This window comes from Ovis canadensis, chromosome 2, assembly GCF_042477335.2.
Source record: "Ovis canadensis isolate MfBH-ARS-UI-01 breed Bighorn chromosome 2, ARS-UI_OviCan_v2, whole genome shotgun sequence".
NCBI lineage: Eukaryota > Metazoa > Chordata > Mammalia > Artiodactyla > Bovidae > Ovis > Ovis canadensis.
In genome coordinates, this window is record NC_091246.1 from 68,776,984 (window position 1) to 68,796,260 (window position 19,277).

Here is a 19,277-nt window from a genome sequence, read left to right on the forward strand (position 1 = left end):
AAGTTCAACAAAGAAGAAATCATTCACACAGAAGCTTTCAAGGGCAGTTCACAGTGAAGGCTGGCTCAAAATTAATTTAGCTAAAATGAATGTATAAGATCACAAAATAGAATGCAACTGGGGCAGAGGTGAGGGTAAGAAAAAGGCTAGAGGGTGTGAGATATATATTCTCTGGTTAAAACTTTCTTGTCGGTTCAAAGCCAAGTTGGCAGAACTTAAGGGAGGAGAAAGGATTTCCCCAACTCCACCCTTTTCAGTTAATCACTCTTAGGAGGTCATTAGGCTAAAGGCTGAGGCTGGATTTTAAAGGACTGGATACTTTTATAACTATGAGCCACAGTTGTAGTTATACAAGCTAAGATAACAATATGGGTAATTAAATTCCAGGATCCCAAGCATGAGTTGATTGTGTCCTAAAGTCAGAAAGGAATTCCCCCTCCCTTCTCCTTCCACTGAACTTGGGATCCATCCCAAACATAGCACTCAGCAGATACCAGGCTTGACTGGAGGAGCCTGGCCTCTTTTTGGCAGGAGGCCCCCGTGGAGTCTCTGAAACTCTCTGGTACAAAAGCTAAAACTGAAGCTGCTCATGCTGAGGGTCTGCTCCCCTCTTCTTAACTCCCACCATCACATGCTGGAGACAAACAAACCTCACTTTCTAGGAAAGACCAGAAGGAAAAGAAAGAAAGTGAATCTGGGCCAAAATTTTCCTAAAAATGGGAGTGAGCTCTCCTAGCAAAAAGGTAAAACACTGGAAAACAAAGAAACATGGTAGATACAGGCTCCTCATTGTGGAGGAGCCTCTAAAAATGTGGCTTCAGGTTGGAAATAGCCTCAATCTGCCAATCCAACACTTTCTCTCATGACCCCTCCCACATGCTCCTTTAAAAAAACTGAACTCTCTTTTTTTCTTTTACTTTGCGGGGGTGGGGGTCACCACGCAGCATGCGGGACCTTAGTTCCCTAACCAGGGATCAAACTGGAGCCCCTGCTATGCAAGTGCAGAGTCTCAACCACTGGATCAACAGGGAAGTCCCAATCATCTCTTATTTTTTAGATATGCTGTTGCATTTTTGTTGTTGATTTCTGAGTCCTTCTTCCTGCTTTTCATGTTACATGGATTAATCTTCCTTTCCAGTCTCTCAGAATACTTCACGTTGCTTCAAAACCTATCTAAAATGTCCCGCCATCATGAGTCTTGTGGCAAAGACTGCTACTGGTCAATAAATGCATCTTTTCCTGGACGCACAGCTAGACTACATTTCTTAGCTTCCCCTGAGGTTCGCTGTGGCCTTGTAGAGTTCTAGCCAGTGGAACTCTAGTGGAGATAATGCATACTCTTTTCAGATATGGCTATTAAAACTTCCCATCCTCCCTGTTCCTTCTCCTTCTGCCAGTTTAATATGGACAAGCCCCGCCATCCTAGAAGCCACATGTTAAAGATGGTGGGCCTACAAGTTGGAAGAATCTGGATCTCTGAATCACCATTTGGAAGAAAATTAATCACCAATCAGAAACACTTGTTTTTAACTTTTAATGACTGAGAAAAAATCTTTTGTTGTGTTTGAGCCATTGTACATTTTGGGATTAGTTTTATAGCAGCAGCTCTATTATCATAATAATATAATTTGTTTTTCATTGCCATGATCAACCCAGAGTAGCCCTCCCTGCCTTAGGCTTCCTCTCTGGGTATGGGGTCTTTATGTTCACATGGTCATTGTATGTGTTTTTACCTCCTTAACACTTTCCCTCCACACACAGACACTACCACCACCACCAATGTGTTAGTTCTTTGAGGGTAGAAGCTACATCTTGCGTATCTTTATAGCTCTTCAATGTCAAGGATAACAAAGTACCTTGTCAGACTTGCCCTCAATAAAGTCTATATGATTTCGGTTGACTAATATCTACTATTTAAGGAATACTGTTGAATAGCAAGGGGGAAATTATCTCTACTTGATCTTTTCTCATTTTGCTGCTGCTACTGCTGCTAAGTCGCTTCAGTCGTGTCCAACTCTGTGCGACCCTATAGACGACAGCCCACCAGGCTCCCTCGTCCCTGGGATTCTCCAGGCAAGAACACTGGAGTGGGTTGCCATTTCCTTCTCCAATGCATGAACGTGAAAAGTGAAAGGGAAGTCGCTCAGTCACGTCCGACTAGTAGTGACCCCATGGACTGCAGCCCACCAGGCTTCTCCATCCGTGGGATTCTCCAGGCGAGAGCACTGGAGTGGGCTGCCATCTCCTTCTCCCTCTACTCTAGCAACCACTAGTTTATTCTTTGTATCTATGAGTCTATTTGTTTAGGCTCCTTATATTAAGATACAATTAAGTGATTATAACGTAATCATTTTGAGCAAAGGGAATTTCTCCAGGTATTAATCGGTGGGGCTATCAGGACAGAGGCTTCTCTGGTGGCTCAGAAAGTAAAGAATCTGCCTGCAATGCAGGAGACTCGGGTTCAATCCCTGGGTTGGGAAGATCCTTTGGAGAAGAGAATGGCAACCCACTCCAGTGTTCTTGCCTGGAGAATCCCATGGACAGAGAAGCCTAGTGGGCCACAGTCCACGGGGTCACAAAGAGTCAGACATGACTGAGCGACTGAGCAGCACACATAGCAGCAGTACTAGCTATCAGGATAAGACAAAGGCATTTCCTGAAAGTCAAGACTGCAGAACAGAACTACTGCAGTGAATATATGAGCATCAAAGGTTTGAAGAGCAGAAAGACACATCATTTTATCTTCCCAGTCTCGGTAGTCACCTTACCCTCATGTGCTCAAACAAGGTAACAGATACAAAAGTATCCTGAAAAATCCCTAAAAGCTCACTACATATACAGGTGCTAGCATATCCATCTTTGTGCCTCCCACATCCAGCACAGTGTGTGCCCATAGTAGGTATTAAAATATCTATTAACCTAATTATACAGTGCTATATCATTGGGTGCAATAATATTTTACTGGAATGTCAATGGTTATTAATGACTCTCTTACCTTGCTATAGAACAGCCAAATAAACAATGACTAATTATAGCAAATATGTGAAGCAGAATCAGCTGTTCTTGGAATTCTACTTTAAGAAAGTAGCAATAGATTTAAAAAGGACAAGACCCAGGTCCCTCTTCTTCTGATTTATCTGCAAACATCCACTTTCTAAAGAGCTTAGCAGACTTCTTGGTCCTATTTTCTACACACTGAACTCTCAGCCCCTTTTTAAAAAGCTTCCATCTACATAGATTACAAGATACCTGCACTGTGCGTGCGTGCTGCTACTTCAGTCATGTCTGACTCTTTGCGACTCTATGGACTGTAGCCTGCCAGGCTCCTCAGTCCATGGGATTCTCTAGGCAAGGATACTGGAGTAGGTTACCATTTCCTTCTCCAACACAATGTGTATCAGTTATCAAATCATCATGCTGTACACTTTATATTATAGTTTTATCTGTCAATTATACCTCAATATAGTTAGAAACTTCCCTGACTTCCCTGGTGGCTCAGACGGTAAAGTGTCTGCCTACAATGTGGGAGACCTGGGTTCAATCCCTGGGTTGGGAAGATCTCCTGGAGAAGGAAATGGCAGCCCACTCCAGTACTCTTGCCTGGAAAATCCCATGGATGGAGGAGCCTGGTAGGCTACAGTGTATGGGGTCACGAAGAGTCGGACATGACTGAGCGACTTCACTTTCACTTTTCTATAGTTAGAAAAAAAATAATCAGAAAAGCTAGTCATTGGTGACAAAGTCAGGATAGATGTTATCTCTGGGGAGGAGTGGAAGGTAGTAATTGGAATGGGGATCAAGAGAGCTTCAGGAATGGGTTCTGTTTCTTAATCTACAATGGTAGTTTCGTGAGTGTATATTCTTTATGGAAAGTGCTTGGGCTATGCATCAGGTGTGCCTCATGCATATAAAATATGCGTTATGCTTCAATGAAACATTTATTTAGAAGAAAAAGCCCTCTGTAGTACTTATGACTAAGTACATGTTTGAATTAGTAATGTTTACATCATCCCAACAAACAAATCACTGGAGATGGAGTTTAATAGCATTTGGATACGGTGGGCTAAGGTCTAGCAGACATGTAACAAAGCTGCTGGCAAGTCAGTCCTTCAGTATTTTCACATTGATGAGTTCACTACCGGATCCCTTCTTTGATATCTGGTACCACTGGCTAGAATTGCTCTGAGGTAAAAGGCTTAAGTGAGTTTGCAGTTTAAAAGCCTATCTAAGGCAGCCTTCTCAGCTCATAAGTAAAAATTAGCCAGAGTTCAGCTAAGCCTTGTTCTCCAATAGCAAATCTCAAAGTCCACTCTTCAACTCTTTTGGATGGAACAACTCACTGTTGTTGCTATTTAGTGTCACTAAGTGGGACCTGACTCTTGCGACCCCATGGACTGTAGCTCTCCAGGCTCCATGGGATTTCCCAGGCAAGAATACTGGAGTGCGTTGCCATTTCCTTCTCCAGGGAATATTCCTGACTAGGGATCAAACTTGCATCTCCAGCATTGGCAGGCGGATTCTTTACCATTGAGGCACCAGGGAAGCTCTATAGCAACTCATACTTCTAGGTAAAGTAAGTATAAAACATGAGGCTGTCATAATAAGATGACCACAAAAGTTTTTCAAACATATATAGATAATATATAATGTATTTTATATGCAAATATATATAACATATTATAAATATATATATTACATAAATGTATGTTTATATATAAATTTTATATATTTCTGTAAAGTCAGAGAAAACCAAATACAGTATATTAATGTGAATATATATATATATATATAATCTAGAAAAACAGTACTGATGAACCTCTTTACAGAGATGAAATGGAGATGCAGATGTAGAGAATGGACTTGCGGACACAGGAGGGGAAGGAGAGGTCAGGACAAATTGAGAAAGTAGCATCAACATACATACACTATCATATGTAAAACAGATAACTAGCAGGAAGCTGCTGTATAACACACGGAGCCCAGCCTGGCACTCTGTGATGACCGAGAAGGGTGGGACAGGGCAGTCACAGAGGTTCAAGAAGGAAGGGATATATATACATATATATATATATATATATATATATATATAAAACTAATTTGCATTGATGTATGCTAGAGACCACCACAACACTGTAAAATAATTATCCTCCAATTTAAATTTTTATATATTCATATATTATATATCTTTGTTATATTATTCAAATTGTATATATTATACAAATATGTAAACTTTAGCAGACACCTGCCTGTTCCTGGGACCTGTGATATCTCAGCCTAAACCATAAAACTCACATATTAAATACCACCTCCCTTGCCTGCCTTATCAAGGAGGTCATAAGGATCAAATGAGACAGTATATAAAGATAAGAAAGTGCTCTAATAACTGCAAAATGTCCTGCAGTGTTTTGTTGTTACTCTTCTGAGTACTGAACCTTTCACTTAATCCAAAGGGAAATAAACATATCATTTAAAGAATATTTATAATAAAAAACAAAATATAACGGGATGTGTCATGCTTCCTATAAAAATCTAGATTTGGGGCGACTGTAAAACAAAGGTGCACCTTGAACCCAGCTGCTGTGGTTGCTTTATTGAAAAGCTATGGCACTTTCCTTTTAGGTAGGTGTTATAAGGGAAAATTGGATCCTTCCCAATTTGATTTTTAATTTTGTTAGGAAACAGAAGGCACGCATACTTTTGAGAATCTTTATTAAAAGAAAGACATTGACTTGGGGAAAGTGACCAAAGATCCAAGAGAAAAATACGTAAAGCTGAAAGAATCACAGGTCTACTCTCATAAGCTAGAATTAATCTAGAGCCTTATGTCCGGAATCAACAAGTTTATATGTTTACCATCTTGATGCTTCAGCACTTTGATGTAAACTGCTCCTGGTTCTAATTTTATTTTCAAAGAAGAAAAACTGCTGAGGGACTAGGGCTGGCAAATTCTAAGCCCGCCCTAAGCCCGAAGTGTTCCAGTTAAGCTGAGAGACGAAGAGATGACTGTCAGCTGTCTTTCAGATTCCCATAAGATTGCTCCCTGAAAAGCAAAAAGTGAATCATCTTGTTTTTCTGTTTTGCTTTAAATTTTAAAGTATGATGACAATTCACTGAAGCTTTTTAAAAAGCCTATATACACTTGGAAGATTTAGAATCAATTACACTTATAGACTAAAAGTAATAAATACGAAATGATGTATCAGCTCTAACCCAGGAGATAAAACATCTCACAACACAAAGCTTCTCTTTCTTTCTGTGCTTCCACTTCTGGATTCAATTAGCATCTTTTCCTGGATGGTATTAAAAAATCTTATTGATCCTGTGTCATAAAACAGAAGAGATGGGGCATCTGGGCATGGAACAGCAAATAAACATACAGCAGCTGTAAATGCATACTCATTTTAAAGGAAGAACAAAGCCCAGGGAAAACAAGTATTTTGTATACTACTGCATCACTGCTCAATGGGTAATACCATAAGCAGAGGTAAATACTGAAATATCGGGGCATTATCAGTTTTCTGAAAGATCTGTGGCTTAATGTATGACCCAGCTTGCTGTTTTCTGAGAAGCCAGCTCAAGTCATCAGGCAGCCATCCCTAAATGGACACTGAGAAAATGAGCATCTATCAAGGGACACAGAAGCAGTCACCCCAACTGAAAGGTACCATACATTCAAGACTGCACTTACTCTTCCAGGATGCTCATCCTTACTCAAGGATTGGGTTTAATGTCTTTAAGTATAAAGAAAGCGCATGCCTCATTAACATATCTTTTTTAAAAGTTTTGATCTAATGAGACATAGTTATAAGGAAAGAAACTACTGAAAGAGCTGATGCTCTTTTGTGGGAAATGATGTTCTCAGCACAAGGCAAAGTTGAGTAGACAGGAAAGGCAGGCAGACACGCACTACTGTGGAATTAAGTCCAAATACATCTGCATGGATGACAGAATGGACTCTGAATTCTGACTGCCTGAGTGCCCACCCAGATACTCTTCTTCTAGGCTGGCTGGCCAAGTTACTTAGACTCTTTCACCTATGAGATGGAATAACAGTGAATTTCCTTATACGGGGAGGACTAAATGGGGTGATCCTTGGGAAGCCCCAGACACCCAAAGCAGTGAGGGACAGCGCAGCAGCTGGCGGCATTGTTACCTCTCCAGTGGCTGTTTCCTGCATTCCCCTCTGCCCTCTGGCCAGGGCAAACTGAGATGACAGAGCCTCCTTCGAGCACCACGCAGCTTCAGACGCTGGCACACAGAGCTCACACAGATGGGGGTGCTCTTCTATCAGTTACAGCCCCAACAGAAATGGATGACACACGCACATGGAGTAGTTTGAGCAGAGTTTAACACAGGCGCTATCTACACAGGGGTGGGCACTGGAGCAGGGGCACACAACGTGCAGCATAGGACCCCCAGGCAAGTAACACTGGGTGAGCACTACCTCACCCCCAGGCTCATCCCTTGATCAGAGAGAGAACTGGGTGGACAGGGCTGCCTGGCAGGAGCCACGACCTTCAGAGGGGGCATGTTGCCAGCCCACAGAAATGCACTACGGAGAGGAATCAATTCCTGACTGCACTCTCCTCTGTCTGTCTGGTATCTGCAGTACTCCCAATTCTCCAAACCCAACTGAAATCAGGAGGGAAGACAGTCCATAGAGGTCAGCCTATGGGACCGAGTGTAGGGAGAGTGTGGACAGGGATCCTGGGGCAAATGGAAGATACCAGCACTCTTCATCCGGCCCGCCAGATTCAGGCTACTTTGACTGTCCACGTTAATCTGTCCAGTCCCTTCTTTGTGCCACCATAGCACCTCCCCCGATACAGTCAGAACAGGGTACTGCATTAGATGTTGGGACAGCTGACCCCTCTAATCTGTGAGCCCCTGGAAGGCAACGACATTGACTGGTATAGATCAAGTACTTAGTGACATTTGCTAATTCTATGCAAGTATCGTAGGGTCTATCAGAACACAGACTTCTCCTACATGGGTACCAATGTCATCTAGATTCCAGAACTAAGTATTTCAAATACCAGAGGGAAGAAGTACATGAGACCACTGAAAGCTCAGGATAAAACTAAGTTATGGTAGATGAACTTCCAAATGGAATTACATACAGAGTTGGCTAAAAAGACTGATAACTGTACGTTAGTTTACTAAGTCCAGTGCTGTAATAAGTTTACTATGAAAAGGTAAGAGATTATGGTAAAACTGGTCTCTCTTTACTCTGGTGGAATTTCTCAGAAGTAAATGCTTACTTCACTGTAAAACCTATAGAGAGGGGAGGGTACCTATTTCTCGTGTGTATAAGTAGCACCTCGTGGGACTGATGTTTCATGCAAAACATACTGGAAAACACTGGTTAAGATAAACCAAATATATCCCCTATATGATTATGGCAGGGGTGTGCCTCAGAGGACTTTACTCCCACTGAACAGTTTTGAAAAGCAAGGGAGAAGAAATATGTCAAATAGCCTTGAGTCACATCAAGGATTCTCAGGAAGAAGCCTTTCCCAAAGAGGTTTGAGAGATGAGTTAACTGGAAGGGCATCCCAGAGAGGCAAATACCCTTCTACCAGGTCCCAGACTGCAGGAAGTTCTGGGCTCAGTAGAGAGAGGCAGCCTAGGGTCACAGCTAGTGGGGGTGATGGATGGCAGGGCTCTTCACTGTCTAAGTCTGGTCCTGGGAAGCAGTAGGGGAAGAAGTAAGAGATGAGGAAAGCAGCTGTTTGCATTCAGGGTGACCCTGCAGTGGGACAGACTCTCTCTTGAGGGCCTAGAGGTCTCTGGGGAACGGGGACCAAAATAGGTTGGTGAGAACACACAGTTCCGGTAATTAATTGAAGAAGCAGAGTCTCCACAGGGAATCAGAAAGCCACTCAACTGTTCTGTCGCCCTTCTCAGAGACTGAGGCACAGATCCCCTGTATGGATTTATTCTGTGTTTTAGGCTGATGCTGCCTCAGCCTAATTGGGGGCCTACAGAGAAGGGACGGGGTCGGGACAGGACATGATGACTTCTGGGCGTTGAAAGCCACTGTGGGAGAACAGTCTTGTGTGAGAGGAACAATTCTCTTCAGGCCAAGATCCCACTTCCTATGGTGAAGGGATGACACAGACGAACAGTAGGAGCACCACCCTCTCTGTCAGCCTAGAGCTGCAGCCCAAGCAGTGCCCTTGGCTAGAGCTACTACAGTGTCTTTGAGACCCCAATAATTTCCAGCTTTCAAGAGGTATTGTGGCATACTGCTTTTCTTAGAAGAGAGAACTTTAATGCCAACTGCAGAAACACCGTCATAGTAAATATTTAAATGGAAGTGTTCTCAGTGCGCACATTACCCACTTGGAATGCATGGGCCTTACACAGTGCACAGCCTGCGCAACTGGGTGCAGCAGCTCTCCATCAGCTCCACCTGGATGCAGCCAGAGTGGGAGCTACAGCCCTCAAGCCCCTTGAACACGTTCCTGGCATGGCAGAGGGACCCTCCCCAGTGGTCACTTAACTCCACATAGCAGAGGGACCCTCCCCAGTGGTCACTTAACTCAGGCTGAGCCCTAAAGCCTTTCACAGTCTTTGGATTGTTGAAGACACAGCTTTAAATGCACATTTTCTTATCCATGACCAACGGCCTTCAGAAGTAGTGCACGTGTGGGTAAGGCCTCAACCCGTATCATACTAGCCATATTAAAAAATCGCACATAAAAATTGATTTCCTGTTTCAAGAGAATCTTGAAAGGATTTTTATAATTTTGTTTTTGAAATGATGCTACAAGTCACTCATTTAATTAACTATTGACAAGATTTCTCATCTATTATGCACACTTGGGAATTCTTTCAAAATGAGGACATATACACTACAGATTATTTCTAAGCGTTGATTATTTGGATACTAAATTTAATAATAGAGTGACAAGATGTTACATTTTTTACATTAAACTAGGCAGTTAATTATGTTGATATTGCAGTTTTCTTCATTTTGGAGTTAATATAGTTGATTCTCGAACAATGTAGGAGTAGGGCCACCTACCATGCACAGCTGAAAATCCATGTATAACTTTCCAGTCAGCCCTCAGTATCCATGGTTCTGCATCCACAGATTCAACCAACGTCAGATCATGTGTTATTGTAGTAGGTATTTAGTGACAGAAATCTGTGTATAACTGGACTTGTGCAGTTCAAACTCATGTTGCTCAAGGGTCAACCATAATTGTTTTCAGGTGGCTACTTTTAAGTTCATGAATATCAAAGGCCCTAGGCAAAAAGCCAAGAATGCCAAGGAGGAATAAAATGACCCAAGTGCATGTGGGCATGTGTGTGTGTGTGCGTGCTTGTGTGTGTGTGAAACGTGTGTGGGGATGGGCATGTGTATGCCCGTCATATGGGTGCATGCACGTGTATTGTGCGGATGAGTGTGTGGGTGCTGGGGGCAAGGCAAGGCAGTATAACTGTTGTCAGAACCTTAGGTAGTTTCTCGGACAGTAAGATTTTACGGAGAGTGCTTCATCTTCTCCTTCACTTCATCCCTACCACGTTCTGCGTATACTATCCTCATTTTCAGCAGGTCTTACAAATTTATTTCTGAACATTCCATCCCAGAATTCTTTCAACCAGCTCCCACTTTCTCTGCCAATATCCAATGCAGTTAAGTATGCCCATCTGGAAAGCCAGATATGGACGCAATGCAAGCCCAGCGCACTAACCTGGCACTAGGCTGCTGACTGAGTTTCTTGGAAAATTTCAAGGCAGTGCTCCAAGGGTCAGAAAAACACATCATCATTCAGTTGTAACAGACATTCTAGCTGATGAAATATGACCACTGGGGTTTTATCCCCTCGTGAAACCAAACATGCATATTCAGCCCAAAGAGAAGTGGCAAAATGACTTCATACGATGTGAACTTTTATAAACGTAGAGTACAATGACCCTGGACTAGGAGTACAAATACCTCTATGGGGCACCTAGAGAGTGTTTTTTAAAGGCCTCGCCGAGCACACAGCTTGGAAAAGTTTTCCTCTTCTTTTGTCTAGCTGGTGGCACTTAATCACTCACCTTCACAGTATAGGTCAGTGCTTCCCTCCCACTCTTTCTTGATAATAACCATCATCTGTACTTAGGAAACATACAAATTGCTAGGCCTCTCCAAGAAGATCTTGAATTAGTAGGTCTTGGTGTTTATACTTATAACAAGTAGTATTTCTTATCTCTAGAAGATTCTAGGAATCTTATTTTAGGAAGGTTTTAAAAAGCTGTGAGTTAAGACAAACTATCAATATATACAAATGGTAGTGATGAACTAACCTATGCAACTATATATACATAAGTTAATTATATATGTTTATAGGCTTTGGGCAAGATAAAAACCTTTATTTACAACTAGTGTATTCCTTTAAAGATAAATACAGTAAAGTATTTGGATAAAACATGACAAATATATATGATATATATATATACATGTGTATGTATATTCAAAATATTAATAAAATTTTATGTACATATTGCACAATGTTTAAGAAGTCCTCAGAGAATATTAATTACTCAGATTGATACTGAGCATCAGGGTTTGCCTAGATGTGAGTCTGTCTTGTGAAGACACAGAAGATGGCAACCAAACCTTGGAAGGCTGAGATTCAGCTTTCATCTCACCATAGCAAATGCGAGGACAACTACCCCTAACCATCAAGTACTGTACTGTCTTTGAAAATCTGACAAGCCTGGGTTCAAAGCACAGCTCTTACACTTTTAATCCAGTGAACCTCACAGGCCATTTATCATCTCTTATTTGGGGTTTACATCCAAGAAACTTGAATAACAGCAATAGAGGAATAGGTTTACTTCCCCACTCACTTTTCCTATAGCACTCTAGGGAGACTGGGCAGCAGAATGGAACAAGCTTGGGCTTCTTGGATCAGCCAACCTGGGTTCAAATCCTGAATCCATCTTTCTCTTTCAATAACTTATTTTGGTAAGTCGCTGGATTTCTGTGAGTCTCAGTGTCCTCAAAGGAAGAGACGACACACAGTAAGCATGCCAGAAAAGCAGCATGATTTAACAGGCAGAAATCCTCATCCTCGCTGGGATAAGCGGGTCTTTTGAAGGCTTCCAAGAAAAGTGACTCAGCCATTAGTGATAGCCTAAAAGGAAATGGGGGCTGCCAGAGGGGTCTGAGTCTGAGAGGTGGCTATGTCGAATCAGGACCTACCACCACCCTGCTTGTCCCCACTGTGGACGGGCACAGAGTGTTTCCTGGGAAGGTGTGCCATGGGAACTGAAAAGGCTATGACCTTGGGGGCCCCAGGGCACTCATAGCTGAGCTCTGCATTGAAGGAAAGAGCCTGTCCTCCCTTGAAGAAATACTCTCCAATTTTAACTTCTAGTGACTCCAAATATTTGCAATTTCCAGGTAAGCCATGCTTCCTGTCCCCCAGGACTCAGGGATACATCTTCCCTCGCTTCAGCTAGCCAATTCTTAAATGTCCTTTAAGTCTCAGCTTCTGGGAAGAACCTCCAGACCCACAGAGGTTCCTTAAAGTGACAAGATCACCCCACCACAAGTGTCTCTTCTGCTCTCCCATAGCTTTGTGCTAAACATCGTTGTCCTGGTCCATCTCCTCCAACACCTTCAGGAGGATCAGGGCTGTGTCTTTCTCTAAAGACCAACTTTTGAATAGGGCTAGGTACTAACAGGTGCTTGAGGGATATCGATGATTGAAAAACAACTTCTGAGCTACATTTTAACAGGGTCAGGAAAGATTATCAGAAACTCAGAGGTGGGGAGATTCTAACCCCCAAGCTTTACCTGCTTGAGAACTGCTACAGGGAGCAACAGGTGCTCCTGATGGGAGTTGGCTATAAATGTGAACAGAAAAGCAGCTTGAAAACCTCTGACCTAACTTGAGAATAGAAGGGAGGCTTCTTAATGAAATTAGCAGGGGGCTCTGGGGTGCTGGATAGAACCCTCTGGATGGGACCAGGGCTCTGCACTGAAGGGATGTCCTATGCAGGTTTCCCTAAGTGCACCCTCCAATGGCCCCTTGGCTTGGGTGAACTTGGTTGCCCTGGCAGCATGGCTGATGCTGGACCAGGGTTTGCAGGAGACACACAGTCGTGTTTCTGTCCTTCTGACTTATCCTGAAGGACTTTGTTTCCTGGGAAATGTAGCTCAAACAGGTAGAATTCTAAGAAGGAAGTGAGTATAGGATTGACTGTAACCAGAGGAGATGATCTGTGTGCCTACAAGTAGAAAGAAGCTTCTCCTCCTCTTAAGGCTTCTCTTTCCCTCCTCTCTCCCCAAACTTAGCTGTCTCTTTTCCTTTGACTTCTACCCTAGAATTGACATCAGTGGTCTGTTTCCTCTCCCTTTTTGTGGTGCTATGGCTCCAGGAGTGGAGTGTCTCCTCTTGGGGAAGGGAGTTATGGAGACAGTGGGACAGAGTGAACATTTGGTGAGCATTGCCCTTGGACCAGGCACCGTGCTTGGTGCCCTGTGGTTATGCACTGACTCTGGCCAGCAGTCCCAGGAGGGAAGTATCACCATCCTCCTCGTCATGCTCTATTACTTGCTGCCTCTTCCAGAGAAAGTGCCCCAGTGCAGAAGCTCTGCGGCACAGGTGATCTGAGCTGACTGGACCAAGGCTGAACCAGGTGTGCGCCGGGTACATGCAGCCACACTAGACCACAGACAGCAGAAGCGTCTCCACCTCACTTACCATTGGCAGTAAAGAGCCCTCAGAACTGCAGCTTATTTACATGAAATCTCTAGTAGGTCTGTAATCAACCCTTTCTCTGTCCTGGCTCTTGGCAACCGAAATGCGTGGATGTAAATGACCATTATCACCAGACTACAGACCACAAAACCGAGGTACCAAGAGATTAAGTCGTTTGTCCAGTGCCGTAACTGATAAGTGGCTGGGTGGGGATTCAGGCCCTGACCTGCCTGATTCCAGAACCTATTTTCTGTACAACGAACTGTGCCAAGACATTCTTCAGGGCTGCTAAGAATACTTTTGGATGTGTTTTGCATTTAAAGAAAATGTTTGTAAAAAGAGTGCTGGATCAGAGCAGTGGGAGCTATAGGAAATTCTGGCCTCAAAGAGCAGAACTACAGCTCTCTCCAGACAGCCATAGTAATGATAATAAGAGCTAAGAGGTATCAAGCATTTCCTATGCACCAGGCATTGTGCTAAACACTTTAAACTGGATTTTACCACATTTATATGCCCAATTTTTAGATAAAGACATTGGGCCTCAGAGAGGTTATGTAACATGTCCAAGGTCTCAGAGCTAGGAAGAGGAAGCTCTGTGGTTCAAGGCCAGCCTCCCTGAACTCGAGATCTCATGCTGTACAGAGACAAATGCTACAGTGTAGACGAGACTCATCTGAAATACAAAGGAAGCCATGGTCTCCTTGCTGCAGCTGTCATAATAATTCATAACAAGGAGCAGGGTGGGGAATGTCCAGATGAATATGGATATATAAGTTGCGATGTTCTCACTGCAAGTCAGAAGGCCACGTTGTGAGACAGGCTTTTAATAAAAGTGAAGAGATTGACAACACTAGGCAGTGAGCGTGGTCCTCTGAGGTTTTCCTCCACTGAGCTCGGCGCCAGCACTGCCCTGTGATTCACGCTTCCAAGTGACACAGAGCCTGCAGGCAGCAGCCCTGCAGTAAGAGGAAAATGGATGGAGTGCCCGGGGATGTTTTGCCTGCACACGCCGCGCTCCCTTAAAAGGCCTTGAGTGCACATACAGTTCTGACATGAGGGCAGGACCACATAACGTGGGGCCTCTCTTTCCCTTATATGGTCAAGTATGACAATGGCACCCTCCCTCCTAATTTATGAAGCACGCGAGTGGAGGAATGTCCATCAGGAGACACGGGGAGGTTTCACCAGAGAGAAGATACAAAGCTCATCTCCCTGGCAAAGGACTTCCAAGACCAAGTGGATCAGAATGCATACTTGCTGAGGTTTCTTTTCGTTTTTTTTTTTTTTAAACTCTGAAGAATAAACATTTTTGCTCCTCTCAAATATCAACATTTCTTAAAGCCAAAGAATATGCTGAGCTCCCCCAAGTATCAGAGAAAAAGAAAAAGAAAGCAAGAATTAAAATTTGTAGGATTTCTTCATATATTTACCCCTCCAGCTCTAGCCTTTGTTTCTCCGTTCAGTACACACAAAGACACACATACACACACAGCATACATACAACCACTCAAGCATCTGAAAAGAAAGGACCATTTCATTTGAAGTATAACAGATAAACAGGATAAAGTCCTATTCAGGAACAGTCAGCTACAAAAACAAAGAGTTCTTATCTATAAACGGTCTTAGTTCTTTTGTTAGGAAGCTATAGCCTAAGTTTTCCCATCCAAACTTGCTCCTAAGAGAGGAATCAATACAAGAGGGTGTATCGAATGGGAATGTATAGGAAAGTACTTTGTACATCATAAATCATATGATATCCACAGTTAACTCAAACACTTGTTAGTGTCCTCCTAGTAATATAATTTTTAAGTGACTATTATTTTGTGTATTATATAATATACAAGTAGGTTTCCTGGCTATAACCAAGCATAAGCTATATTGCTATTTAAACTACTTTCACCTTGACTATACTTTACTTTCATTTGGTCAGGACTCTGAATCTATTCGAAGCATGCCGCTGCTAAGTTGCTTTAGTCGTGTCCGACTCTGTGTGACCCCATAGACGGCAGCCCACCAGGCTCCCCCGTTCCTGGGATTCTCCAGGCAAGAACACTGGAGTGGGTTGCCATTTCCTTCTCCAATGTATGAAAGTGAAAACTGAAAGTGAAGTTGCTCAGTTGTGTCTGACCCTTAGCGACCCCATGGACTGCAGCCCAACAGGCTCCTCCGTCCATGGGATTTTCCAGGCAAGAGTGCTGGAGTGGGGTGCCATTGCCTCCTCCTATTCGAAGCATAGGCTGGTCCAAATAACAAAACTCTTCTATCATGTTTCAAAAAGTCAAGGAACCCTGGGGTGTCCATTATAGGTTTTAATGGCATGTTGTAATGGCAATCCACTCCAGTATTCTTGCCTGGAGAATCCCATGGACAGAGGAGCCTGGTGGGCTATCTATGGTCCACAGGGTCGCAAAGAGTCAGACATAACTGAAGCAACTTAGCATACACATACAAGCTAGCAGGCACAGAAAGAGTCAGGCATTTTATACACATAAAGCATATTCCATCATTTAAAATGATGTGTGCATAGAGCACCTTGGGTGAAATACTCTTAAAAAGCACTTGGGAGATCCTCAGACAGAGAGTGCGGTACAAACTATAAGACTCAAGAAAACAATGGACTGTGATTCCTTCAGTATAACTCCCCAAATGAGATGTGTTGAATGTGAAAGTATAGCCTGGAGTTTCAATTTCTTAAAACTAGAAATTCAGAAATCAAACTCTGCTGACTCCAAGAACATGTCTTCATTTAAAAAGGTATATTTAATAGCCTCATAGGATTGGCACGATAAGGGAAGCTCTCAAAGTATTCAGGGCCAACTTTCTACTGCACAGCTTTATCACACAGCTACATTTAAGGCAGAAAGTGTTGAGAGGCATGAGGAAAAATGCAGGAACCCTGGGCAGTTGTGTCTTTTATGCCTGAATACTTGACTGATGGAGCCCCTGGCTACCCTGGTGTTCACTGTCTTCCCAGCATCTTCACACTATCTAGGGGGCGTAGGAGGGAGCTTTCAGGGCCATGCCTGTTGCCCTACTTTAAACATTTTGAAATACCTGCAGCTCCAACTGAGGAGGTTTCCTTTTGTTTGACTGAAAACCGAACAGCAGGCATGCAAGTCTGGAGGCATGATCACCTGCATCAGAACTACCTGACCATTTCATTTAAAATGTAGACCTCTGGGCTCCACTCAGCATGACTCAATCTGAATTTCTGTCTATATGGCTTTGGCATCTGGATTTTAATAAGAATGTCTCTCCCCAACCAACCCCTCAAAGACTCCTATGCATGCAAACATTTAAGAATCATCAGGTGACACAGTGGTAAAGAATCTGCCTGTCAATGTTGAAGACACAGGAGACGTGGGTTCGACCCCTGGGTCAAGAAGAGTCCCTGGAGTAGGAAATGGCAAGCTGCTCCAGTATTCTTGCCTGGAAAATTTCATGGAGAGAGAAGCCTGGCAGGCTACAGTCCATGGAGCCACAAAGAGTAGAACACGACTGAGCGACAGAGTACACACGCTGTAAGCACTCAGGAAACTGCTGAATTTAAGTCTTATGCACAGCTTAGGTATACAATCATGACCCTGGCCCCAAGGTACACTTCTCTTAAGATCTGTATCAAAAAGGGGTCTTAGGGAAGAGCTAATTCAGCCTCCTCATTCTGTAAATAAGGAAAGCAGAGGTCCAGGAAGAGTGACTGACTCGCTGTGGCATCCTGCTGCCACCTCTTAGCAGTGTACTTTGGGAGTTCTGGTCTTGGTCCAGTTCTCAGAACACTGCTTTTTCCGCTATTCAATTCAGTTCAGTCGCTCAGTTGTGTCCGACTCTTTGCGCCCCCATGGACTGCAGCACGCCAGGCTTCCCTGTCCATCACCAACTCCTGGAGTTCACTCAAACTCATGCCCACAGAGTCGGTGATGCCATCCAGCCATCTCATCCTCTGTCGTTCCCTTCTCCTCCTGCCTTCACTCTTTCCTAGTGTCAGTTTTTTTTTTCCCCCAATCTTTCCAATGAGTCCGTTCTTCGCATCAGGTGGCCAAAGTATTGGAGTATCAGCTTCAGCATCAGTCCTTCCAATGAATATTCAGGACTGATTTCTTTTAGGATGGACTGGTTGGATATCATTGCAGTCCAAGAGACTCTCAAGAGTCTTCCCCAACACCACAGTTCAAAAGCATCAATTCTTCAGTCTCAGCTTTTTTTATAGTCCAACTCTCTCATCCATACATGACCACAGGAAAAACCATAGCTTTGACTAGATGGACCTTTGTTGGCAAAGTAATGTCTCTGCTTTTTAATACACTGTCTAGGTTGGTCATAGCTTTTCTTCCAAGGAGCAAGTATTTTTTAACTTCATGGCTGCAGACACAATCTGCAGTGATTTTGGAGCCCAAGAAAATAAAGTCTGTCACTGTTTTCATTGTTTCCCCATCTATTTCCCATGAAGTGATGGTACCAGATGCCATGATCTTAGTTTTCTGAATGTTGAGCTTTAAGCCAACTTTTTCACTCTCCTCTTTCACTTTTGTCAAGAGGCTCTTTAGTTCCTCTTCACTTTCTGACATAGGGTGGTGTCATCTGCATATCTGAGGTTATTGATATTTCTCCTGGCAATCTTGATTCCAGCTTGTGCTTCATCCAGTTCAGCAGTTCACATGATGTACTCTGCATATAAGTCAAATAAGCAGGGTGACAGTATACAGCCTTGACATGCTCCTTTCCTGATTTGGAACCAGTCTGTTGTTCCATGTACAGTTCTAACTGTTGCTTCCTGACCTGCATACAGATTTCTCAGGAGGCAGGTCAGATGGTCTGGTGTTCCCATCTCTTTAAAAATTTTCCAGAGTTTGTTGTGATCCACACAGTCAAAGGCTTTGGCATAGTCAATAAAGCAGAAATAGATGTTTTTCTGGAAATCACTTGCTTTTTTGATGATCCAACAGATATTGGCAACTTGATCTCTGGTTCCTCTGCCTTTTCTAAATCCAGCTTAAACATCTGGAATTTCTTGGTTCACGTACTGTTGAAGCCTCGCTTGAGAATTTTGAGCATTATTTAGCTAGCGTGTGAGATGAGTGCAACTGTGCAGTAGTTTGAACATTCTTTGGCAATGCCGTTCTTGGGGATTGGAATGAAAACAAAAAACAGGACTGACCTTTTTCAGTCCTGTGGCCACTGCTGAGTTTTCCAAATTTGCTGGCATATTGACTGCAACACTTTCACAGCATCAGCTTTTAGGATTTGAAATAGCTCAACTGGAATTCCATCATCTCCACTAGCTTTGTTCATAGTGATGCTTCCTAAGGCCAACTTGACTTTGCATTCCAGGATGTCTGGATCATACCATTGTGGTTTTCTGGGTCATGAAGATCTTTTTTGTACAGTTCTTCTGCGTATTCTTGCCACCTCTTATCTTCTGCTTCTGTTAGGTTCATATTATTTCTGTCCTTTATTGTGTCCATCTTTGAATGAAATGTTCCCTTGGTATCTCTAATTTTCTTGAAGAGATCTCTAGTCTTTCCCATTCTATTATTTTCCTCTGTCTTTGTCTTGATCACTGAGGAAGGCTTT

At 43.1% G+C, this 19,277-nt stretch overlaps 1 protein-coding gene across 1 annotated transcript in view; it reads right to left on the reverse strand.

Moving 5' to 3' along the window:
- PGM5 (phosphoglucomutase 5) overlaps positions 1-19,277 on the reverse strand; it is a 206,777-nt gene that overhangs the window by 86,226 nt on the left and 101,274 nt on the right. The window lies entirely within an intron of this gene.